Here is a 26,554-nt window from a genome sequence, read left to right on the forward strand (position 1 = left end):
TTTGGAACAGTAAAACAGCAATGGATAACTTCAGTGTGGAAGTGGAATACATTGAAGAGCCAAAGAAAGTGGTACACCTGAGTAACATCGTGTAGCGCCCCAGCGATCACGTAGAAGGGCTGCAACATGTCGTGCCATGCACTCCACCAATGTCTGAAGTACGGCTGGAGGGAACTGATACCATGATTCCTGAAGGGCTGCCCATAAATTCGTAAAAGAATGAGGGGGTGAAGATCTTTTCTGAATAGCACGTTGCAAGGCAACCCAGATATGCTCAATAATGTACATATTTGGGGATTTGGGCGGCCAGTGGAAGTGTTTAAACTCAGAAGAGTGTTTCTGTAGTCACTCTGTTGCAATTCTGGACGTGTGGGGGGTCGCATGGTACTGTTGGAATTTCCCAAGTCCGTCGAAATGAACAATGGACTATCGCGGAATGTCACAGCGTTAATATTTTGGAAAAGTAAAACAGCAATGGATAACTTCAGTGTGGAAGTGGAATACATTGAAGAGCCAAAGGAACTGGTACACCTGAGTAACATCGTGTAGCGCCCCCTCCAGCACGTAGAAGGGATCAGACGGGATTCTTACGTACGTGTCACCTGTCAGAGTCGTATATAGATGTATCAGGGGTGCCATATCAATCCAACTGCACACGCCCCAAACCATTATAGACCCTCCACCAGCCTGATCAGTCCCCTGCTGACATGCAAGGCCCATGGATCGATGCGGTCGTCTCCATACCCGTACACGTCCATCTGATCGATACAATTTGAGGCACCTAGTCATCAACAGTCTAATGTTGAAGTTGACGGGCCCGGGCGAGGCGTAAAGCTTTTGGTCGCGTTGTCATCATGGGTACACGAGTGATCCTCCGACTCCGAAAGCTCATATCGACGATGTTTCGTTGAATTGTTCGTATGATGACACTTTTTTGTGGCCCAGTATTGATATGAGCAACAATTTCCGGAAGGGTTGCACTTCTGTCACGTTGATCGATTCTCTTCAGTCGTCATTGGTCGTGTTCTTGCACGATCTTTTTCCGGCCGCAACAATGTCGGAGATTTGATGTTTTACCGGTTTCCTGATATTCACGGTACATCTTGATAACCTGCCATTGTAGCACAGTAACGGGTCTAACAACTGCGTCACGCACTTTTTGTCATATACAGCCGTTGCCGAACTCAGGGAAGTGTTCTGCGTCTTTAAATATCTCAGTGACTCAATACGCATGCCTATAGCAATTTCTTTGGTGCTTCAGTGTAGATTAAACAATTAATCGGAAGATGTTTGCAGCTAGCTACTGCTAGATAGTTTATTTCTTATGAACTCAATAATCAATATAAAATAGGTGTGTACTCTTACATTTCACAACAAAAATGAGTAACTTTAATATTTGTGAAGTAAAGAAACATTTTTTCGTATTTCACAGCACGGTCCGATTTCGCAACGAAGCTGTCAGGTTGATCAGAAACTGTCTGAAAAGCTTGGAAAAGTTTTGCAAGGTAGGTTCTGCTGAGTAATAACTATAAAGGAAAAAAATAAATACGTTGCGCCTTTTTCGAGTTAATTACGATTGAAGGTAATCATTCGGTCCGTTACGCATGGAAAATCAAGCAGGGCACCATATACAATTAGTATTCAATTGTTCTCACAGTACAAATGATAGCACGCGAGACTGCTCAGCCTCTGGCTCGGGTTCGATCCTTATTACCCTCCCAGATCCAATTTTTGGATCGCTCTCTTGTTCGGTTCTAGGAAACCAAATGAAGAACACGTGTGATGACACCGTTTCTGTTGGGCGGTGGCGTGCAACTGGTTATTTTCAATGCTAATTAACACGGGAACAGGGTAACGAATTAAATTCTATTTTTATAACACTTCTTTCTCAGTACAAACTACCCTGCAACACTCTTACAAGCTTTTCAGACTCTTTCTAAACATCCTGTATATTGTCAATCTTCAGGTTTTGGCAGCGCAAAGACTGTTCCAATAAGTTTCGGGTGTGCAGCCGCAAGAAATCTCCTTCTTCTTCTAAAATTTGCCTGTATAACGTTCAGAAGGGTGTAAGACAAGGCTGTAGCCTTTCGCCCCTACTCTTCAATCTGTACATCGAGGAAGCAATGATGGAAATAAAAGAAAGGTTCAGGAGTGGAATTAAAATACAAGGTGAAAGGATATCAATGATACGATTCGCTGATGACATTGCTATCCTGAGTGAAAGTGAATAAGAATTAAATGATCTGCTGAACGGAATGAACAGTCTAATGAGTACACAGTATGGTTTGAGAGTAAATCGGAGAAAGACGAAGGTAATGAGAAGTAGTAGAAATGAGAACAGTGAGAAACTTAACATCAGGATTGATGGTCACGAAGTCAATGAAGTTAAGGAATTCTGCTACCTAGGCACTAAAATAACCAATGACGGACGGAGCAAGGAGGACATCAAAAGCAGACTCGCTATGGCAAAAAAGGCATTTCTGGCCAAGAGAAGTCTACTAATATCAAATACCGGCCTTAATTTGAGGAAGAAATTTCTGAGGATGTACGTCTGGAGTACAGCATTGTATGGTAGTGAAACATGGACTGTGGGAAAACCGGAACAGAAGAGAATCGAAGCATTTGAGATGTGGTGCTATAGACGAATATTGAAAATTAGGTGGACTGATAAGGTAAGGAATGAGGAGGTTCTATGCAGAATCGGAGAGGAAAGGAATATTTGGAAAACACTGATAAGGAGAAGGGACAGGATGATAGGACATCTGCTAGGACATGAGGGAATGACTTCCATGGTACTAGAGGGAGCTGTAGAGGGCAAAAACTGTAGAGGAAGACAGAGATTGGAATACGTCAAGCAAATAATTGAGGACGTAGGTTGCAAGTGCTACTCTGAGATGAAGAGGTAAGCACAGGAAAGGAATTCGTGGCGGGCCGCATCAAACCAGTCAGTAGACTGCTGACCAAAAAAAAAAAAAAAAATAACGTTCAGCCATCTTCAGAGTGAGCCGCAAGACTGCCGTTGCAGTTTTTTTTTTTTCCTTTATTGAGTTTCGATTCCCCCTGAAGCGGGCGGGCTGGCAGCAGCTTACTACAGAATTTGTTTTAAAAAGGTGAAGATAATAAAAAATAACAGTTGGCGATAAAATCGGTGACTTAAAGGTAAAATGGCAGAAAATTCTGGAACTTAAAACATGAAACATAAAACACAGGGTTGATGATTTTTTCCTTTTTTTTTTTTTTGCCGCTCCAGTGCTCGCTTTGTCCCTTTATACTGTTGTACCGCGCGACTGCGACTGCTCATGCGACCACAGATGCTAACGCGCCAGAGACGTTGGTCGGCGGCAGAGACGGCATAATGCGCGAGTTGTATCTAAGACTCCGCAGTTGATCTGTGTTGGCATATCGATATATCATTGTGAGGTGCACTGTGACGACGTCTTTTCGAGTTTATTACAGCAAGTGCCGGATTCCATGATTTATCAAGATTGAAACCACTATCTCTATTAATTAAATTCGTCGTCAAGCGAATTTCAATTTTCTCCTTCACTATCGAGTCCCAAAAGTATGATGTAGTTGCCAAAATTTCGAAGTTGTCATACAACATACTGTGACGATTATCAGTACAGTGATCTGCCACTGCCCACTTGTTAGGTTGTAAAAGTCGTGTGTACCTCCGGTGTTCTGTTCATCTTTCTTGGATAGTATGAGTTGTTTGTCCGATGTAAGAAAGGCCACATTCACATGGAATTTTGTAAACTCCAGATTTTCGGAGTATCAAATCATCTTTGACGGAGCCCATGAGTGCAGCTGTCTTGGGTGGAGAACGAAAAATCACCTCGCCGCCGACCAACGTCTCTGGCGCATTTGCGTCTGTGGCCGCATGCGCAGTCGCGCGGTACAACAGTATAAAGGGACGAAGCGAGCAGTGGAGCGGCCGTCTTGCGGCTCACTCTGAAGATGGCTGAACGTTATACAGCCGAAATATTAGAAGAAGGATTTCTTGCGGCTCCACACCTGAAACATAATGGAGCATCCTGTATAATAAACAACCGCAATATTTAAAACAGGTTAAGACTGCCTACATACCCCAAGGACAAATAAGTAAACTGTCTGTAACAGTACTCTGGGATACTGCATTACCCCAACACGCTAGAATATTGCTTCTTTACCAAAGCTTGTCACTGAGCTAGTAAGGTTAACAACATCAAGGCCAAGCAGAAAGGCAGGCGGAATTAAAAGTCAGTGCTACCAATACTCTTAAAGAAAATGGGGAATACAAGTACCATTGGGGGCTGTTCCGCCCAGGAAGAGTTTCAGGGTTAACAAAGGTCACAATTGCTCCACAAAAGGACTAACGAGACAACAGAATATATATTCAGCCTAATTGGATAAATCTGTACAGGATGGCGGGTATGGGCAGGCGGTGGGCGTTATGGAATAATAGTGTAAATTTTAGAGAAAGGCCATTTATTGGCTAAAGCATGATGAAAGGGGCTACATAGGCCTAGGGAGGTGAGGGTGAGCCAGAGCTTACAATTTGGCGAACATTGTTCGCGAAGCTACCGAAATTGGTCGTCTGCCAAAACTAAGTCCACAGTGCCGTAGCACCGGGAGAAGCGGCAGATGTTCGATGCTACAGGGCGCGCATCCGACTCGCAGGTGAGCAAGAATACAAGAGAGCGGGCCCGGCGACGGGCGGCCGGGTATATTCGACGCACCACGCGGCTTCCTCCACCCTGATTGGTCAGGACCGAGCAAACCGTGCGGGCGGCATGCAACTTTCCAGAGCGTTGCCTGCTAAGCGACGCCTGGGACGGCGTTACCTCGTAAGCACATGAGAGAGGCGCGTGATCAAGGTGCCCTTCGTCGGTGCTGACTTCCTGTTACTAGACCGTGGGACGAAAGAATTTACAAGCAGCTAACACTGCGATGGAAAAATGAAGTTACCGGTTGGAGGCTCATATAATAAAGTAAAATCCCTTATTGTCTGGCGCATCCTTTACATTCCTCCCCCTTCCGTGGGAGCGGAGAACGTACGTGAATTCGCTCAATGTAATTATTATGTGAATGTAAACAAATTTATCTTGCAAAAGAAAGTGAACATTACTTGATTAAGAAAGGCCCTCACGGAAGACGGCAGGGGTCTTAATCTATGGGAGGGTATAGAGACTCTAAAGACCTCCTAAGGGTCGTAAGGGGACTTACATCAACAATATTTGTGTATACAAGAATCATCATAAAACATCAAAACATCATAAAACATCAAAACATCATAAAACATCAAAACATACAGTGTGAGTTAGGTAAACATGTCAAGTGTTCTTGTTGTTAAGATGGAGTAAAAATGTCTTTTTTAAAAAAATAAGTTGAAAATGTAAACATATCACCACTGATGAGTCACGGCGAGGGCGACAGACGCGAGGCGGTGTGGTGTGTTGTCGTCAGCGGGCAGCGCGCAGGCTGCCGGCGGGAAGGGGGCGTGGCCGTGGCCAGGTCCGTGCACTGGAACTCAGCGCAGGGGGGTATGAGGGGAGATTCACACGTTTCAAACACTTTAAAAAGGGGAGTTATCACTAAGGGAACACTTCACTACACTACACTAGTTTTTCCACATTACTTGATATTAGAATTGCACTCTTAAAACTAAGGGAGGGCACATGCCTGATAGGTTCTTGTTTTCTATTTTTTGTTTAGTTCGTGGCTGTTTGCCATTAATTTAAGTGTGCCAACAAGCGAACGTAAGAAATTTGTCCTTTTTCATGTTTTAGCAAGTCATCAATTGACGATAGGTGATCATTTGATTTATTAGATAAAGCTGGCAAGTTAGCTGACAATGGAATCATGAAAAGGCTTTCAGGTCTAAAAAAAACATAATTAAAGGGGCGCAAATAGTAATTGAGTAAGCCATAGTGGCATGAAAGGTTATTAATGGTGTTCCAACAGGAACCGTTTGCTGAAGATCTGCGCGGAGGCTACGTCAGAGTGGCAGCTGACTGCAAGGCCAATCTTGCGCTACGTCAGAAAGACGCGCGGCAGATAACTTCCAAGTGCGCACGTGCGTGGCGTAGGAAGCATGCGTCAGGTGTAAGAGCGAGAGAGAGCGATGAAGCTTACCGACGCTGTTCACTGCGCTGTCTGTATTTTACATTCTCTCCAAAGGGAAATAGATATGCGTAATCGATATGGTTTATTCACTGATGACAAACAAAATAGAAGTGGGATTACGCGTGTCATCACGCTAGACGAGTTGTTACAGTAGGTTCTGTTTAAAATTACGTAAACATACATAAATGAAGAAATGAGGCACACAAGTATCATATCAAATTGTTGCAAATGCCATATCAATAACAAACAAAAAAGTTAAATGTCTCCATGGGCTAACCACCCAAGTGTAATAACATTCACATTTTGACAAGAATTTTCTCGTAACTCAATATATTTGCTGAACATATCAAGTGAAATTGACAAAGAAAAGTGACACCAGTTTGGTGCAGGTGGGGTGCAGATTGTGTCGTTGGATGTCAAGGCTGTTGCTAACAAGAGGAGAAAAATAAAACTCGAAGAGAAGCTAGAGACTTCTATAGTGGGAACAGAAAGTGAAAGAATTTGAATTAGAAAAGACTAAGTTGAGCGTAATTTCTGAAGGACTTTTCCTTTATGAAGGTATAGCGCATGGCGCATCGTTGACACGACGGTATCGCCTACTTAACTGTGTAAATGACAATTCTGCGACTCCAAAATAGCTGCTTCATACTTCTTCCTCAAACTCGACATCTCTTACATAAAAAAAAACTTTACTGTGCGACAAAATTCACCGTCTTCATCCTCTCAACATCTTGCAACAAAACCTTACTTTGCGACCAAATTCGCCGTCTTCATCCTCTCAACATTTTGTGACTAAACTCGCCTTTGCGACCAAATTCGCCGTCTTTGTAACTCCGTAGTGCTGGCCTCCTCGGGCCCAGCTGGTTGCTTAAAACTCCGTCTATCCTTGCTTGTATCGCAGTGTCCTGGGACACATCATACAGTTAAATGCTACTACTTCAATAATCGGTATTCCTTCGGAAAATACAACGGGAAGCAGTGTCAAAGAAGGCTCAAGGTTTTGAACAGAGATTTCCGCTTACTGGCGTTTAGCTGCGGGCTAGACGCGGTTCGCGTCTGACGTTGCCTGATCAGCTGTCGTCAGAGAGCACGGAACACTGTTCTCGTGAACTCTTCTTCGAGATGGAAGATCAAAGTCTGGGCTGAATAGTTTTGTGTCTGTTGAAAGTTGACAGATGAAAGTGGGTAGAACAGACTATGTCGCGAAACGGAAAAGTGAAGAAACGACACAGACAGCTGAGGGACCGCGCGGGTGCCAGCCGCGTCACGTAAGATACGTGCCCTTGCGGGTGGTGCATGTGGTATGTCCCTCCAGATAAACATTCAAATACAAATCAAAATAAAGCATGGTTACATCCTAAACTACTCTTCCAAAACAATTTATCACCTAAGACATCATTATTATTAATAAACAAATAATTGGCAATACTCGGGAACTTATTCTAGCATACTTTAAATCCTACAAAATGATTATCCTCATCAATCTAGTAACACAGTGACACATGGAAACACTAGGCTGATACAAATACTAAAGTACTGGTGCTGGCCAAACTTTAGCAAAATTCTCTAAATAGGTAGTAATAAAACAGTCAAAATGAACAACAATAAGATAATACATGGACTTAAGTAATTGGACACAAGTAATTAGACATAAGTAATTGGCAACTCGTCATAGTGATACAAGACATGGCAAAACCGCAACAAAAGCAAAAGTTCAAAATAATATTTTCTTCAAACTAAACTTCCTTATCCTCCAGTTACATTTCGTAGCAAAATGAATGTAGGTATCCCTTGGTATTCCTTTATGCTCTCGTTTGCATTTCCATACCAACTGATCTTTGGTACTTCTACCCACAAGAAACTGTCATTAAGTAATGGCAATGTTGTGTGTAATGCTGTGGAATAGTGTGATGTCACGTTAATACTTCCTTTAACAAGATTCTGATGAAAAGTGGTTTTGTGTCGCCTTCAATGAACAGACCAATAATTATTAAACATGTGATATGATGTTTGCTGTGTTGATTTGTTTTTGCAAATAGTTGTGATTATCAGTCACCCAGTCAATCGTTCAAGGATATGATTGTTGTTCCTTTTGTTAATTCTCTCACTTACCTGCTTCCATATAATCAATATTGGCGGCTCGACGAAGCTGGTTGCATCTCGAAGACGTCGATATGACTTATCTGTCGGTGCTTTGGTTTATAATAAAATTAGAGTTCATTTGTCATATAAAAAGTGTGTAGGGAGCAAAGTAAGTTCCTGACTATTGAAAATGTGCATAAAGTTATTCGTAGGGTTCGTTATATAATGGTTAAGAATTTCTGTGTTGAGATTCAGTGCAGCTTGAGGTGCTAAGGTGCGACACGCGTCGCGCTCGTGAGATTGTAAGTTGCTGACAGCACAGCTGACAGTACGGCTGCGTCCGGTTTCACTGTCTCAGTGGCATAACTGGCGTCCACGCTGGGTCCGTCCTATTACTACGCGTGGAGTTTAGTCTCTCGGTACTGTCACAAAATTTCCTTCCAGAGTTATCTTATGTTGTTCACGACAGTTATGCATGGAGGATGTTCTTTTCTAAGGGACTCTAATAACTTAAATCGCTAGAGGTCACAAAACTATCGGGTTCCAATTATTTTACTTAAACACTCTGTTCTTCTAAAATTTAGGTAAATGGCAGGTGTTAGGCTTCTAGATAAACTGTATTTTGCGATGGCATTCCAAACCCAACTCCTTGGCTAACGCGTTTCCCACACAGCGGTCGTTTACAGGACAGATATAGCGGCAAGTGCCGGCTTCCTTGACACCATATAGATCCGTTTATTAACCGTGGTGGTAATACAGCATAGCCGGAGATCGATCTGAAATTCCAACTTTTACTAATCCTGATGGTTTAGACAATTCATACCAGGAAAAGTTCTCTCTCACGATTTTGTTCCTTGCTGAAAACACAGATAGACAACACAGATAGATTCCCGTCTTTAGATAAGACTAATAAAATCTGTAGGGCAATATTAAACTGGCGAATTTATTTCTTTAACCATCCCTTTAGGTTTACTGTTTAAACTGCAACGTGCGAATGTACGAAGGTGTAGCGTGGCTGACGCATGCGGCGTGCAGGGTGATTGGTTGGTGGAGAGGAGGGGCGAGGGGAAAGGTGCAGATACTGTACGCGCCAAAGACAGCGGCGGTGGGTGGGGAAGTGTGAACTGCAATGGCCGCTCTCTCGGCAGGCTGGTGAGAGGGAAGGGAAGGGGGCCGCGTCGCCAGCTGACCGGGAGGGGCGGGACTCGCCGCATGTAAACAGCTGTAGACAACAGCGGCGGTATTTACGCGACTCCTTCCGTGGCATTTAATATACAGAAATATGTGGTACCAAAAAACTTACCTTGTTGTTTGTTCAACATCGCATCATGAAAACAATAAAACAGCACTTGAGGAAGACTCCTTTTCTTTAGAGTAACATATTTGTTGTTTAACTTGGACATACTTATTCTTGTTATTATCGTTGTGTGATCATTTAGAAAAACATACATGTAATTGGGCGTATTTCAAAGGACAGGTAGACGGCAGCATGTAGTCACTGATCTACTGGTAGTTACGAAGGCGTGTTACTATCATGTTTTTATGGTAAAGCTTTAATAGCTGTTTTTGTTCACTATACACTAAATCAACAAGTGAAATGTGAATCCCTTTGAAATATTCTAGATTAACTGATTCTTTCTCTACGTGTTCTTTTGACAAGGACAACTTTCCCCTTAATTCCATGATTAAAAAATGGTTGTGTTTTTAATTCTCGACTGCTACGATAACATTACTGGAGACATTAAAAGACAAGACAAAATGATTACATAACTTCAATCACTTCCATTAACATGTGACGTCATAAATTCTATTACCAGTTACCAACAGTTGCCAATTCTTATATCTACTTATAACTAACATGCACACTTCAATAATTGTATAATAACTACGGTGTTTTCCGTCAATTAATTCTCTTGTTGCATGCAGGACTTTTCCAACTGTTTACATACCATTTCAGACCTACTTTCTGGAACGCAAATCATAGGGGTTTGACCTTAGAGCATATCTACGTTGCTGTCTAGGCGGTTGTAGTACCTTCTTTCTTGCTTTTTTGGGTGGAACTACTGGCGTAATAGGCCCGGTTTCACTGTTAGGTGGGGGTGGCTCGGGTCCTTTATACAGTTTCAATCTGTCAAAATGAACGATCACTGTCCGTACCGCTAACTGAATTTCCGCATTTACTGGTGAAGTAAGCCGGATGATACGGTACGGTCCTTCATAAGTAGGTGTAAACTTTTTGGTTCTTCCCTTTTTTCCGACTAGATTGCTCAACATAACTAGGTCTCCTACTTTGTACTCTGGCATTTTTGCTTTTTGATTACTTCTCTTTAACTGTTGGACGGTGGCTCGGGCATTGTTCCCTCTTACTTTTTTCCAAATGGATTTTAGACGTCGAGCTAGACCTCTCACATCTTTGGATTTAATTCCAGGGGGCAGTTTGTCAATTTCAAAAGGCGAATTCATAGGGCGGCCATATACTGCTTCATAAGGTGAGTACCCTGTAGCTTCATGGACACGGCTGTTATATGCTGACGTAACGTATTGAAGATACTTGTCCCAGTCAGAGTGATGTTTATAAACATAGTAAGACAGCATGCGCATAACGGTGCGGTGGACTCGCTCCAGGCGACCGTTTGCTTTTGGGTGGAACGGCGTCGTTCGCCACTTTTTAATTCGCAATAACCGACAAACTTCGGTAAATACCGCAGACATGAAATTCGTACCCTGGTCTGTGAGTACAGCTTCAGGGCTTCCGTATGGTAACACCAAATTGGTGACAAAAGCACGCGCTACTGTTTCAGCGGACATATCTGGTATAGGAATGAGAATCAAGAACCTAGAGAAATGATCTATAAGGGACAGAATATACCGATTATTTTGGGGGTTCACAGGGAAAGGACCGACAATATCTGCTGCTACTACTGCCCAGGGATAAGGGGCTTCTGGTACCTGCTGTAAAGGCACTTTCGTTCGAGGTGGTAATGACCTCTTAACACAAGGTAGACAATTTTGTATATACTTTTGCACGTCTTTCCGTCTTCCTGCCCAGAAATAACGGGCGGCTATTCGGCAGTTTGTGGCGCGAAGGCCGTTATGACATGCCTGCAGGCTATCGTGACATTGTGCGATAATCTTGGAACGTAATTCTTTCGGGATTACTGCCTGTTTACCCAAGTGGGTCTTTCGATATAAAATTCCATCTTCAACTGAAAACTCAGGCAAAGCCACATATTTCTGACATTCGACGTCTCTTTGCTGTGCCTCCCTTAATTCTTCAATAGAAACGTCATTAGCTACGATCACTCTGACCTTTCGGCTTAATGCGTCGGCGTTCTGATGTAACTTGCCCGGTTTGTGTTTCACCTCATACTCAAATTCGCTCAATTTCAAGGCCCAACGAGTTAACCTACTACTAGGGTCTTTTAGGCTCAACATCCACTGTAACGCGGCGTGATCAGTGATGACAGTGAATTTTCTCCCATACAAATAACATCGGAAATAAGTTACACCAAACATGAGTGCTAGAAGTTCCTTCTCAGTTGTGCTATAATTTGACTCTGCTTTATTTAGCTGTCGAGACGCATAACCAATTGGTCGTTCTTCGCCATCTATCTCTTGTGACAGGATGGCCCCTACAGCATAATCTGAGGCGTCCACTGACAGTATGAACGGTTTTTCAAAATCCGGGTACGCTAGTACAGGGGCTCTAGTTAAAACATGTTGAATTTGTTGCATAGCTTTATCACATTCCTTGGTCCAAATAAAACTAACTCCTTTTTTCAATAAATTAGTCAGGGGCTTAGCAAGGGTGGCATAATTATTCATAAAACGTCTGTAGTAGTTTGCAAGGCCTAAAAATGACTGTAGTTCTTTGACATTTGTCGGTGTTGGAAATTCCTTTACTGCGGTGGTCAAACGGGGGTCCGGTTTGACACCTTCTCCACTTATTATATGACCTAAATATTGTACTTGTGACTGGGCGAAAGCACACTTTTCTAATTTTACACTCAAATGAGCTCCTTTTAACCTTTGCAAAACATCCCTCAGTCTTTCTGCATGTTCTTTTATCGTTTTAGAAAAAATAATAATGTCATCTAAATACACCAAGCATGTTGTAGGTTTCAACCCACGCAGCAGCAAGTCTGCAAATCTTTGAAAAGTGGCAGGGGCGTTTCTCAATCCAAATGGCATCCTTACAAATTCATACAATCCTGTAGGTACAACAAAAGCAGTTTTATGGCGGTCCTGGGGTGCAACAGGGATTTGATGGTACCCAGAACGCAAATCAAGGGTGGTACAATACTTACAGTTGCCCAATTGGTCCAATGTTTCATCAATGCGCGGTAACGGATATGTGTCTGGTGTCGTTACCCGATTTACTGCCCGCATATCGACACATAGGCGATAGGCTTTCTCCCCATTTACTGATTTCTTTGGCACAACGACCACGGAAGACGCCCACGCACTCGAGGAGGGTTGTATGATTCCTACAGCTAATTGCTGCTGAATCGTATCTTCAACTACAGACTGCAAATAATATGGTATACGGTAAGGTTTTTGTACAATGGGCCGAGCTTCTCCGGTCGGAATTTCGTGCTGAACCAAATCCGTAGCCGGTAGAAACTGCCTCTCTTTAAACAACCACGAAAATTCCTCTAATACTGGCTGCAACATTCTTTTCTCCTCACTGTTTAAATGACCTAACTTCTCTGCAAACTGACTCCTTATCGTCGACGCGACATATCGCACTTCTCTAACTGAAGATTTCTTTCTTCTCCTTCCTTTCTCATCTTTATCTCGCTGCTTCTCAGCTCCTCTTATTTCCTCAAAAATTTCCTGACCACTGGCAACAATAGTACCCTTTGGTATCACAACATCTTCTACACCAAAATTATCTATACTTACTGGTATCGCAAAACCCTTCTGTCTCCTCTCCGGTCGGCAGATACTTCTCTTTATATGTACTGACTGACGATCTAAAACATCATTCTGGGTGAGCGGGTCAACCAGAATGTCTGTCTTGGGCTGTTCTTGATTTTTGACATCTATCCAGAGAATCTTTCCACTTCCGCCTTTTATCCTCACAGGGTCAGTGGTTTTTATCGCCCACATCTGCGGTTTTATGGGAGACTGTGAACGGCGCCTTTCGCAGCTCCCTCGCGTCTGACGGGGGTGACCACTGGCAAATCGGCGAATTGCTTCGCCGAACTGCACAGTTCGCGTTCGATAATCCACTATCCCCTGATAACGGTGCAGGAAGTCATTCCCTAGTATGATGTCAAATTCACCCATCTTTAACCTTACTACCTCCATCCTCTGACTGTATTTACCCTCGTCGATTTGCAGACTCACTACACACGAACCTGCAGGGACAATTACTTCCTCTCCAAGGCCACTGATATGGTACCGGGGTGGCTGTAACACCCTTCGATCATTTTTCTCCACAAACAATACACTAACTTGAGCACCAGTATCAACTAAAATTCTAACTAATTTGTTCCCGAGTACGCCAAATAGACTAACGTGTTCCACCTCTTTACATTTTTCGGTCCTAACCGGGTGTATTATTTTTGTCGGGGGCGCGGGTGGGTGGCGGAACCTGCCCCCCAAGCGTTTCCCTGATTCGACCCCACGTTGCGGCGGTGGCCGCGCATCTGATTAGAAAATGGAGACTTTGTGGGGCAAACATTATTAGCATGACCTACTGTCTGGCAAATGGTGCAATACGGCGCGCGACAGCGCATTGCCGTATGGTTGGGCTTCCCACAACGCTGACCAAATACTTCTTTTGCTGGGACCGGTACTGGGTCCGATGGGCGCGGGGCGGCAGCGCAAAAACGCAACACCTCTTCGCGAAGCATTGCCAAACGGACAGCTTCAAAGAAAGAAGTGGGGGAGGCTACTCTGACTTCTCCTCCGATGCGGGGGTCAATACCGCGAACAAATGCATCAATTGCACGCGCTTCGGCTTCTGAGCGCAAAATTCTGTTTTCACTGGCATTTTCGCCTAGCTTATAGGTACGACAAGATACTGCTCGTATGCGATCTGCAAAGGCATCAAAATCCTCATCAGGCTTCTGCCTAAGGGTTGATAATTGATCTCTGTAATATGCGGTACCTCTGGTATCGGAATAACGCATAGTCAATCCGCGGGCCAATACTTCAAATTCGTGCGTGTCACGCAATTCGTCCACCGTTTCTATGAACATTCGGGCTTCCCCTGTCAACTTCAGTCTGGCTACATTGACCAATAGATCATCCGGCCAGGCACACGTGCGACCCACATCACGAATATTTTGTAAAAACATAGCCACATTTTCGTGGGACTTCCCAGAAAACGTGGGAATGAAATCAGCCGCAGGAAAATTACTTACAGTCGCCATGTTAGCAGAGAGTGAGGCGTTTGTATTAGAGACAGAATTAGTGTTAGTTGCCTCCGTTTGAGCATTTGTTACAGGGGCGGAGCTAGCCACAGGTATGGAAGTTCGCGCACTAGCTTCCAGCGTCTGTTTCAAGACGCGGTTTTGCTCAAGTAGCTTTGTGCGAATAACTGGCGCATTTGTGCATTTATGGCCTCGAGCGGGTCTTGTGAGACAGGTGCCTCTACGGGGGTATCCCGTTCCGTCGCTCGTGTCCCTATCGGCATGTTTACAATTTTATGGGACGCTAGTGACCAGAAAAAAGTAATGATTGTTACAAAAAAAGGACGGCCACAAAGATTCTCAATCCAGCGGCGGAAGATCGTCGAAGCTATAGTTGTAAGCATCGCGGCGACTTACATGGCGATGGACGCGGTGCGACGCAGTGGTGGCGGCGACGGCGTGGTGCAGTGGCTGCGGCGGCGGTGGTCGGCGGGCGGCAGCGGGTGGCGGCGGCGGCGTCGGGACCCTCGGGCGGCGGCAGATGTGTTGGCGGCGGACGGCGCTGGCTCGGCCGGTCGGCGATGGCGGCAGGCCCCTGGCGCGTCGGTGGCAGCGGCGCGGCGGCGGATGACGGCGTCCCGGCCGGTCGCGCAGCGCAGCGCAGGCCCCTCGAACTCAGGCAGCGGGCAGCGCGGCGGCGTCCGGCTCACGTGGCTGACTAGCGTGGGCTGCCTCGCTGCAGCGCGCGCCCTGTGCGTGTTTAGTGGAGCAGCCACGGCCCACGTGGAGCAAACGTGGCGGCCGGTTGGCGCATTCCATGCGCGAAGTGTACGGCGTCTTGCCGCGAGAAATTTAGTGTAGCGACAAAGTCACTACGGGAACGCATCCAAACTTCTGACACCAGTTGTACAGGACGGCGGGTATGGGCAGGCGGTGGGCGTTATGGAATAATAGTGTAAATTTTAGAGAAAGGCCATTTATTGGCTAAAGCATGATGAAAGGGGCTACATAGGCCTAGGGAGGTGAGGGTGAGCCAGAGCTTACAATTTGGCGAACACTGTTCGCGAAGCTACCGAAATTGGTCGTCTGCCAAAACTAAGTCCACAGTGCCGTAGCACCGGGAGAAGCGGCAGATGTTCGATGCTACAGGGCGCGCATCCGACTCGCAGGTGAGCAAGAATACAAGAGAGCGGGCCCGGCGACGGGCGGCCGGGTATATTCGACGCACCACGCGGCTTCCTCCACCCTGATTGGTCAGGACCGAGCAAACCGTGCGGGCGGCATGCAACTTTCCAGAGCGTTGCCTGCTAAGCGACGCCTGGGGCGGCGTTACCTCGTAAGCACATGAGAGAAGCGCGTGATCAAGGTGCCCTTCGTCGGTGCTGACTTCCTGTTACTAGACCGTGGGACGAAAGAATTTACAAGCAGCTAACACTGCGATGGAAAAATGAAGTTACCGGTTGGAGGCTCATATAATAAAGTAAAATCCCTTATTGTCTGGCTCATCCTTTACAAATCATACTTTTAAATGAAAATGCTTTATTGCCACTGAGACAATAATATACTGAGGAGACGTATTTTGAGACATGTGCACACATAAAAATCTCATAATTCATAAATAACAATCCACAAATTTTGAAGTAAAAGTAATAACATAAATGCATAACAGATCTTGGAAAATGACTATAAATCCCAGATAACTATAACAAAAGGAATGAATCACTAAACCGTCCAGTGAAAGAAAATTAAAATGGTAACTGATTTTTCATTTTATCAGCTTTTGAAAGTAAGTCAGAAGCATGACTTGCAGAATAAAGCGTCCTTTTAAAAATAACTATGAATCACTTTCGTATATTATTGTGATTCACGAGAAAAACTGCTACACTTCAAGCGAAATACATGTACTGGATGTAGTAAACTATTCCTAAAATGAAAGATACACCTAAGGTGACGTTTATAATTACTTATGTCTAGTTTTATGTAACTAAATACACACATTGAAACTATATTTCAATGTATAAATTGAGTGGAGCAGACAATAGTTGCTTTGAATGTGAGGGAAGCCCCATGGCAGCAGGGTGTAAAACGAATTACATGCACACACGATATGATTTAGACCAACGACCCCATATGATCTGTAAGAATCTGAGGCCATTAATGTCAGCTGCTATGTCACACACAGACACTAAGACGAAACTACATGCTGTAGACACGAGAATGGAACAAAAAGTCGTACACTACAAATAGAATGCAATGTCGAATTAAATAACTGAAAGACCTTACAATACCTGATAGGTCATAATATAATCGAAATGTTACGGAACAACGTGTATTATCAGAAGATATTGTGTTTTATTTTAGGTTCTTTTCACGTAGACACAGCAATTAACTAGTGCTATTTCTGTATCTTTCGTGTTAGTGTTTGCGAATCCTCTATGCTGACACTGAAAACGAGAGGATGGAGCTGGAGTAATCACTCTGGCTGAAACCGGGGAAATTGTACGTCAACCAGTGTGACGTCATACTGCAGATGATAGAGTCCATCTAGACGTTGTTGTTGTCGCTCTATAAATGTCATTCACCAGTAGCTGCGTGCGGTAGGGAAGTTCTCCATTTCCAAATTCCACGAAAAATAATTAAGCATAAAAGATTATTCAACAAAATGTTAAGGAAACGTGTGTAAAGCCATTAATATCTTTATAAGAGTGGGTGAGGAAGTGTTATGTGATGATGGTAAAAGGAAGGCACTGTATTGACGAAAAAGTTGCTCTTAAAAAAATATAGATTACTGTTAAACTATTAAGTTGATTACAGAAAGACTCTAGTCGAGTTCTTACAGGAAAATGTTAAAAATTAAATAACCTTCATTTTAGTGTGTTTATTGGACTGCTCGAGCAGTATTTCAGTAGAAAAATATAAAATAAAAGCGTACTTTTAGATTTTGTAAAACAAATGAACTGATTAATGACTTAAACCAATATTGAAAGTTCCTGTTATTTAAAAATAAAGAATTGTGCTTTAGAACTACTCATAATAAAATGACCGTAGATTGATCCTTTTTTCAGTTGCGATAGAATGCTCAAAAAGTTGAAGATACACTACCTTCGTGTATCAGTAGGATAAAACTGCTATTGAGAGGACCTCAGTTTTTCGTTTTATCCGTGATCATGTGAGCATAACCTACTTATTTCAAAATTGTGTGTTGTCTGTGAGAACCCTAAATTTCGAAACTGTCACAAGGCAGCGGGTGTGTAACATTTCTGTCTGCGAAGGCATGAGATTCCATGTCAGGATTCACTCCATGGTAGGGCTGAGACTGCAGTAGCTGCGGCGTGACTTAAGAAGTGGGGTGAGAGGCAGTCTACAGATGGTACAGTGAGTACCAATTTCACACTCAATAGCTGCTCTTTGCTCAAATTTCCTAACCTAGAGGCTATGTCCAAATTATCGAAAACTGCAAAGACGTCTTTCCTTGAAATAGTGTGACCAATAGCGAGGTGTTAGTGTCAAGCAGAGGTGAAAGGGGAAAAGACTCTTCCCTTTCTTCCTCCCTTACTTGCCCTAATTTTACATGTAACTGAGCTGCTTGGTTGAAATACTAATTCTTTATTGAGGCTATTTGACAATCAATGGTTGGCTGCATGGTGAACATGACGGTGTTTCCCCAGTGCAGCAACTTCCGACTGCTGAATGCTTGCCATCGCCTCTGTGGCCACAGCTGCGTGTTGCCGTGAACACTGTGACGATGTGGCTATTTGTACTCCAAGGATGGCAGTAAGGTGCGGTGCTGCCAAGGCGCTTCGGTGCTTAACCGGTAGACAGCAGTTCGTACCCCGAATGAGGCAGAAGTGTCTGCTTGTTACCGCATCCTGAAGTAGGACAGGCTCTACTTCACTTTACCGGTCGGCTGTAGGACGATGATGAGTTTGTTCAGCCACACTTAAATATTGGTCCACTGCGCCTATTCCATAGTATCGCCGTTAGCGGTTTTAGCAGAAAGCACTGGGCGAGGGACGACTACCTAGTTGTTATAATCGGGCTGAAGACCCTCCTGGTTATGGCACGTGTAGTCTGTCAACAGAGATGCGGCTGGCTGCGAAGCCACTGTACATACAGTCCATTTGCTAGTGTCCAATTTTGGCCTGGCGGAAGCCTTGCCATTTCACTGCTGGTTCCATGTGTCGACCGAGCGACGTGGCGCAGTGGCTAGCACACTGGACTCTCATTCGGGGCCGGCCGCGGTGGTCTAGCGGTTCTGGCGCTGCAGTCCGGATCCGCGGGACTGCTACGGTCGCAGGTTCGAATCCTGCCTCGGGCATGGGTGTGTGTGATGTCCTTAGGTTAGTTAGATTTAAGTAGTTCTAAGTTCTAGGGGACTTATGACCTAAGATGTTGAGTCCCATAGTGCTCAGAGCCATTTGAACCATTTGCCATCTCATTCGGGAGGACGACGGTTCAATCCCGCGTCCAGCCATCCTGATTTAGGTTTTCCGTGATTTCCCTAAATCGCTCCAGGCAAATGCCGGGATGGGTCCTCTGAAAGGGCACGTCCGACTTCCTTCCACGTCCCTCCCTAATCCGATGAGACCGATGACCTCGCTGTCTGGTCTCCTCCCCCAAACAATCCAATCCAATCCAAGTGCTGCTTTACACCTTTACGTATTTATCAGTCCTTCAGTTGTGATTTGGATCCCTATACCATGATAAATCTCAACAACGCTTCTCCAAAACATTGGAAGAATGAGGTCTCCGTCAGGTCATTACAGTACTTGCTAATGATAGTCATCTTGGGTAGTGTAAATCGGTGATTCATTGCTGAACACAGTGCCCGGAGATTCATTAGTCCGAATTTTCGCAACCATGGAACCACTCCCAACCCAGCCATTTGTGTTGTGGTGTTACTGGTAGCAATCGTGTGGGATGGTGACTGAATAGCCCGGCTGCTGCTGGTCTCTGGTCAATAGCGCAGTATGACAGAGTTCAGTGTCTATCCTGTCCGCAGCTCGTGGTCTTGCGGTAGCGTTCTGTCTTCCCGCGCACGGTGTCCCGGGTTCGATTCCCGGCGGGGTAAGGGATTTTCTCTGCCTCGAGAAGACTGGGTGTTGTGTGTCTTTCATCATCATTTCCTCCTCATTCACTCGCAAGTCGCCGTAGTGGCGTTAAAGAACTTGTGGAGCGGCGGCCGAACCGCCCCACGAGGGGTCTCCCGACCGCCAGTTGCCATACGCTCTTTATTATTATTATCATTGTTTCTTCTCAAATGGCAGTCACAGAATGGTGTAAAATGCAGTGACACTGCCTTGTTGTGTTCAAGTGTAGTTGGTCAGAAATTTGACGACGATAATGAGTGTCTTCACGTTGCCATGCAGCACAGCATTGAGTCAGCCACATCCGAATGTCCCCTCAGTCTGAATACTGCACGATACTATCAGCTGGCCAAAAGGGGACCCACAATAGGGCACTTTTAAAACCCTGACCAGTTCTGAAAACTACGCCTTACATGAGCACGCAGCACCTCCGTTTTCTTGGCAGTGAGTACTCAATATCTGACACTGAATAAGTCATAGCAATTGTAGGCATTGGTTGCATTGGTAACGACGACCGTCGTAAATAATTTACAGAATACAACCACACATCGGATGTTATTTGATTTAATTGTTTCCAACTCACAGCATTCTGAGCGCTATGGTGCGGAGCGTTGATTTTAACATTTAACGTGTTGCGTCAAGAGCAATAAATATCTGACGAGCGAAACTTGTCGACCGTTTAGTGCGCACTAATGGGTGATACTCTGTTTCAGTATTGTACCATCACTCTTTCTCTCGCATTATACGACTTTTGGCAGGTTTTCTATACAACAGTTTCCAAAATGTTTCTCAACGTAATAGGGATGTAATTCTGTTTGCTTTATTAAATTATCGCGTCCCCTACAGAACACAGATGTAGAGTCGACGCACTGTTCCGTACAAAGCTACGCAATAGCAACAGCGGTGCGAGCGCAGAGACATTCGTTTGGACTCCTGGAGACTGCGGAGGTAAGCCAAAGCCACGGGAGGCCGGCGGCGAACCCCTGCGGACGGCGGTTACGGCGGCAGCGGCGGCGGCGGCGACGGCCACACAAAGGGGAGCGTTTTGTCTGACTCGGCGCACCAGAAAAGGAATTTAGCAGTCTGAAACTTAATGAGCGGGCGCGCCGCAGACACGGGGCGGCGGCTAAGGCGCTGCGCAAATAAACTTGTCTCAAAGAAGTGGCGCAACAAAGAGAGTGCTGGTGAATAAATCAGGATACGGGGAGGGGTGGGGAGTGCTGCGGGGGGGGGGGGGGGGTAGGGGGAAGGAGCTCGGCAGCGTCTTGGCGACAGGTGGGCGCGGAAGGCGGCGACTGCGAGCGGGCGCTCGAGGGCCACTCGCCACTTGCGAGGGCGCCTTTCAGCGCCGACGCGCGCGCGCTTAATGGGAAGCGCCTACTCCGTCGCCTGGAGAGATCGCAAGTGCCTTCCATGGCGCCAGTTTCCTGATTCTCAGTACCACAGCGCACCTTCTTCCTATCCTCCAGTTCCGTGTCTACAGTGCTCTGCAAAACGAACGGACGAGACACGTAAACTACCACAAAATACAGTACTGGCCATTAAAATTGCTACACCACGAAGATGACGTGCTACAGACGCCAAATGCAACCGACAGGAAGAAGATGCTGTGATATGCAAATGACTAGCTTTTCAGAGAATTCACACAAGGTTGGCGCCGGTGGCGACACCTACAACGGGCTGACATGAGGAAAGCTTCCAACCGATTTCTCATACACAAACAGCAGTTGACCGGCGTTGCCTGGTGAAACGTTGTTGTAATGCATCGTGTAAGGAGGATAAATGCGTACCATCACGATTCCGACTTTGATAAAGGGCCGGCCGGGGTGGCCGTGCGGTTCTAGGCGCTTCAGTCTGGAACCGCGTGATCGCTACGGTCGCAGATTCGAATCCTGAATCGGGAATGGATGTGTGTGATGTCCTTAGGTTAGTTAGGTTTAAGTAGATCTAAGTTCTAGGGGACTGATGACCTCAGACGTTAGGCTAGGCGCAAATTGAGACGCGTATAGCACGTGTGACGTGACACGACACTACAGCGCGACATTCACGTGACGCACGAGTCGCGCGGGTCCAGCGCATATTGCGACGCATACACCACACTTCGCACGCACCGACTGGTGACGCCTTGCGCTGACTGAACCGAAGCGCGCGCAACCTGTTATCTTTCTCAAACGGTTTTGCAGAAACTATTCTCTGAAAATACACTCCTGGAAATTGAAATAAGAACACCGTGAATTCATTGTCCCAGGAAGGGGAAACTTTATTGACACATTCCTGGGGTCAGATACATCACATGATCACACTGACAGAACCACAGGCACATAGACACAGGCAACAGAGCATGCACAATGTCGGCACTAGTACGGTGTATATCCACCTTTCGCAGCAATGCAGGCTGCTATTCTCCCATGGAGACGATCGTAGAGATGCTGGATGTAGTCCTGTGGAACGGCTTGCCATGCCATTTCCACCTGGCGCCTCAGTTGGACCAGCGTTCGTGCTGGACGTGCAGACCGCGTGAGACGACGCTTCATCCAGTCCCAAACATGCTCAATGGGGGACAGATCCGGAGATCTTGCTGGCCAGGGTAGTTGACTTACACCTTCTAGAGCACGTTGGGTGGCACGGGATACATGCGGACGTGCATTGTCCTGTTGGAACAGCAAGTTCCCTTGCCGGTCTAGGAATGGTAGAACGATGGGTTCGATGACGGTTGGGATGTACTGTGCACTATTCAGTGTCCCCTCGACGATCACCAGTGGTGTACGGCCAGTGTAGGAGATCGCTCCCCACACCATGATGCCGGGTGTTGGCCCTGTGTGCCTCGGTCGTATGCAGTCCTGATTGTGGCGCTCACCTGCACGGCGCCAAACACGCATACGACCATCATTGGCACCAAGGCAGAAGCGAATCTCATCGCTGAAGACGACACGTCTCCATTCGTCCCTCCATTCACGCCTGTCGCGACACCACTGGAGGCGGGCTGCACGATGTTGGAGCGTGAGCGGAAGACGGCCTAACGGTGTGCGGGACCGTAGCCCAGCTTCATGGAGACGGTTGCGAATGGTCCTCGCCGATACCCCAGGAGCAACAGTGTCCCTAATTTGCTGGGAAGCGGCGGTGCGGTCCCGTACGGCACTGCGTAGGATCCGTGCGTCGCTGCGGTCCGGTCCCAGGTCGACGGGCACGTGCACCTTCCGCCGACCACTGGCGACAACATCGATGTACTGTGGAGACCTCACGCCCCACGTGTTGAGCAATTCGGCGGTACGTCCACCCGGCCTCCCGCATGCCCACTATACGCCCTCGCTCAAAGTCCGTCAACTGCACATACGGTTCACGTCCACGCTGTCGCGGCATGCTACCAGTGTTAGACTGCGATGGAGCTCCGTATGCCACGGCAAACTGGCTGACACTGACGGCGGCGGTGCACAAATGCTGCGCAGCTAGCGCCATTCGACGGCCAACACCGCGGTTCCTGGTGTGTCCGCTGTGCCGTGCGTGTGATCATTGCTTGTACAGCCCTCTCGCAGTGTCCGGAGCAAGTATGGTGGGTCTGACACACCGGTGTCAATGTGTTCTTTTTTCCATTTCCAGGAGTGTATATGATTTTTGCCTTACTTGTAGCGTTATATGTCAGCTTCGTGGCGAAGTGACCATCACCTCGCTAACGACCATTCTTATTGTGATGTACACATTTTAGTAAGACACTACGCAAAACTCAAAAAGTTTGCCACGAAAATTAGGGGTCGCTATGACTTCGCGTTTGGTGCGTATTACACCATATGTTGCTGCGTATGAAATTCAGCTAACATCCTGAATTTTTGTATAGACTTGGGAGGAGATCTCTGTCTGCCTCCTATCTCGAGAAAATGGATCCCATGTAGCGCGCTCACTTCCGATCTCACGCCAGCGAGAATGAAATACTCGCAACATCTCTTATATCTCCGAAACCGCTCGAGACATCGAAACGCAAGTTTGGCGAATGATAGCACACAAGGAGAGTGTTTTGCCAATTCTTAAACACACGGAACTTTCTTATCTATGACGATATATCATTACTTATACATACTTTTTTATTCATTTCGCTCCAGTGACTAATTTCTAGGAGTTATCGACAGTTAGCGAAAAAAGGGCTTCCTAGTATGAAAATAAAGATGAAATTTCTTCTTTTATGTTCCTGCAAACCGATACTATGATGTTTTTCGTAAGCTATTGAGCTCTGTGATTGCCAGTTACTTGTTTAATGAGGCCCTCCGTTTCGGAATTCTGTCTCAATAGCTGCTGTGAGATGAGTTTGGCAAATTACATTGTGACAAAGGAAGTACAATTAAACCAGTCACCAAGAGAAATGTGGCCTTTACTCATAAATGGTGATGCTTCTTCGAATGAGAAAAGGTTAACAACTCACACAAAAACAGATTGGCAAGTCTGTTGGAATTTTGGTGGAATACCCGTAACCCATCGTATTTTCAACACTGAGCGACTGGAATGGAAACTTACCAAAGGATTTTATTCCTTCTCTTGATCTGAGCTGTATAAAAATAATGACGAGCGTTCCTTCAGGCGGAATGATAGGCACATGCCAGACACTGGTTACTCACCTACGGCTTGCCAAACTGACAATGCGTGATCACGAATAAAATAGTTGTTATTGAGAAAAATAAACAGTTGATCTGACGCACAACACAATGGTCAGTGTATTGTCAGCAGTGAAGGATAATGCGCGCGACAAAAATGCACAAGCTAGCCACGTGTGCCATGTGAGTTGGAGTTCGAAAAACATTGTCATGAAAGTAAATCTGCTTTTGCCACCAATACATATCAACAAATTAATCTAATCATAACACTCTTTTAGGATATTCCTACTTTCGTAATAATACCGACCATTTTCTTCATTTGTGTAGCCTGTTGTATAATTAGTTTATTAATGCTGATAATGTCCATGCAACAATTGAAATGCTTTTCCTCATCACGGTGAACCAATTAAAACATTGTTATTTGTGACTGCTTTTCGACTGTTTCTAGCTTGCAGTGGAAATATGATGTTCACATGCATGTAGTACAGTGTGTCGTATTACATTATTACATCCATATCAGAGTAATCACAGCGAGACTTCTATCCTTCAGATATTGGACGCTTTTTACCAGAAGCACAAAGGGATCACACCTGTGGAGATTATCCCTTTCTAAATTTTTGTAACAGATCATACAGATACGCTAGCATACTAGGCAGCGAGAAGATAACCTTGTTTTGCTTTCCTGTCTTGATACTTAATCACGTGATTTTATAATATTCCTTGTTTCCTTATTCACTACCCTCTGTCCCTTCTTGCGATCTGAAAATATCACGGAGGTATATGATGCAATTCCAGCGGCCAATGGCTTATCAGTTACTGAAGTATGCATTTTTCTTGACAGAAGAAAAACAAAATAATACTATAAAGATATAAATAACAGAAAAGTATAATGCACTAACGAAGACAGCTGGAGCGTTTAAATGGGGAAAAACGAAACACTACCCAAAGGCAAAAAAAAAATTAGTACACAGTAAGGCAAAATTTATAGTATGGGCAACACTACCACTGCACATATGCGCCGTTCCGATGTGAGCATATGGCCGGGCTACTTTTCCGCTCCCCGCCTCAAATTTTCCACGGTGCTAGCGAGGCACGCGCGACGCGCGGCGCGAGAAACTGTGCCACAACCAGAACGCCGCGCGACCTGGCGCAGGTGCGTGTCGCGTCCCAGTCGCGTCGCGTCGCAATTTGCGCGGTCCCAATTGAACCTGTGATGTTACAAAAACGCGCGTTGCGCTGCGTCGCGCCACACGCGCTATACGCGTCTCAATTTGCGCCTAGCCTTAAGTCGCATAGTGCTCAGAGCCATTTGCACCATTTTGGTAAAGGTCGGATTGTAGCCTATCGCGATTGCGGTTTATCGTATCGCGACATTGCTGCTCGCCTTGGTCGAGATCCAATGACAGTTAGAAGAATATGGAATCGGTGAGTTCAGGAGGGTAGTACGGAACGCCGTGCTGGATCCGAACGGTCTCATGTCACTAGCAGTCATCTTATCCGCAGGGCTGTAACGGATCGTGCAACCTCGTCTCGATCCCTGAGTTAACAGATGGGGACGTTTGCAAGACAACAACTATCTGCACGAACATTTCGGCTACGTATGCAGCAGCATGGACATTCAGTTCGGAGACCATGGCTGCGGTTACCGTTGACGCTGCATCACAGACAGGAACGCCGGCGGTGGTCTACCCAACGACGAACCGGGGTGCACGAATGGCAAAACGTCATTTTTTCGGATGAATCCAGGTTCTCACATCATGATGGTCGCATCCGTGTTTGGCGACATCAGGGTGAACACACATTGGAAGCGTGTATTCGTCATTCCCATACTGTCGTGTCACCCGGCGTGATGATATGGGGTGCCAATGGTTACACGTCTCGGTAAATTCTTGTTCGCATTGACGGCACTTTGAACAGTGGATGTTACATTTCAGATGTGTTACGGCCCGTGGCTCTACCCTCCATTCGATCCTCGCGAAACCCCACATTTCAGCAGGATAATGCACGAACGCGTGTTGCAGGAACTGTACGGGCCTTTCCGGATACAGAAAATGTTCGACTGCTGCCCTGGCCAGCAAATTCTCCAGATCTCTCACCAATTGAAAACGTCTGGTCAATGGCGGCCGAACAACTGGCTCGTCACAATACGCCACGCACTGTTTTTGATGAACTGTGGTATGGTGTTGAAGCTGCATGGGCATGTGTACCTGTACACGCCATCCAAGCACTGTATGACTCAATGCCCAGGCGTATCAAGGTCGTTATTACGGCCAGAGGTGGTTGTTCTGTTTACTGATTTCTACATCTACATCTATACTCCGCGAGCCACCTTACGGTG

Source organism: Schistocerca nitens, chromosome 1 (genome assembly GCF_023898315.1).
Source record: "Schistocerca nitens isolate TAMUIC-IGC-003100 chromosome 1, iqSchNite1.1, whole genome shotgun sequence".
Lineage (NCBI taxonomy): Eukaryota > Metazoa > Arthropoda > Insecta > Orthoptera > Acrididae > Schistocerca > Schistocerca nitens.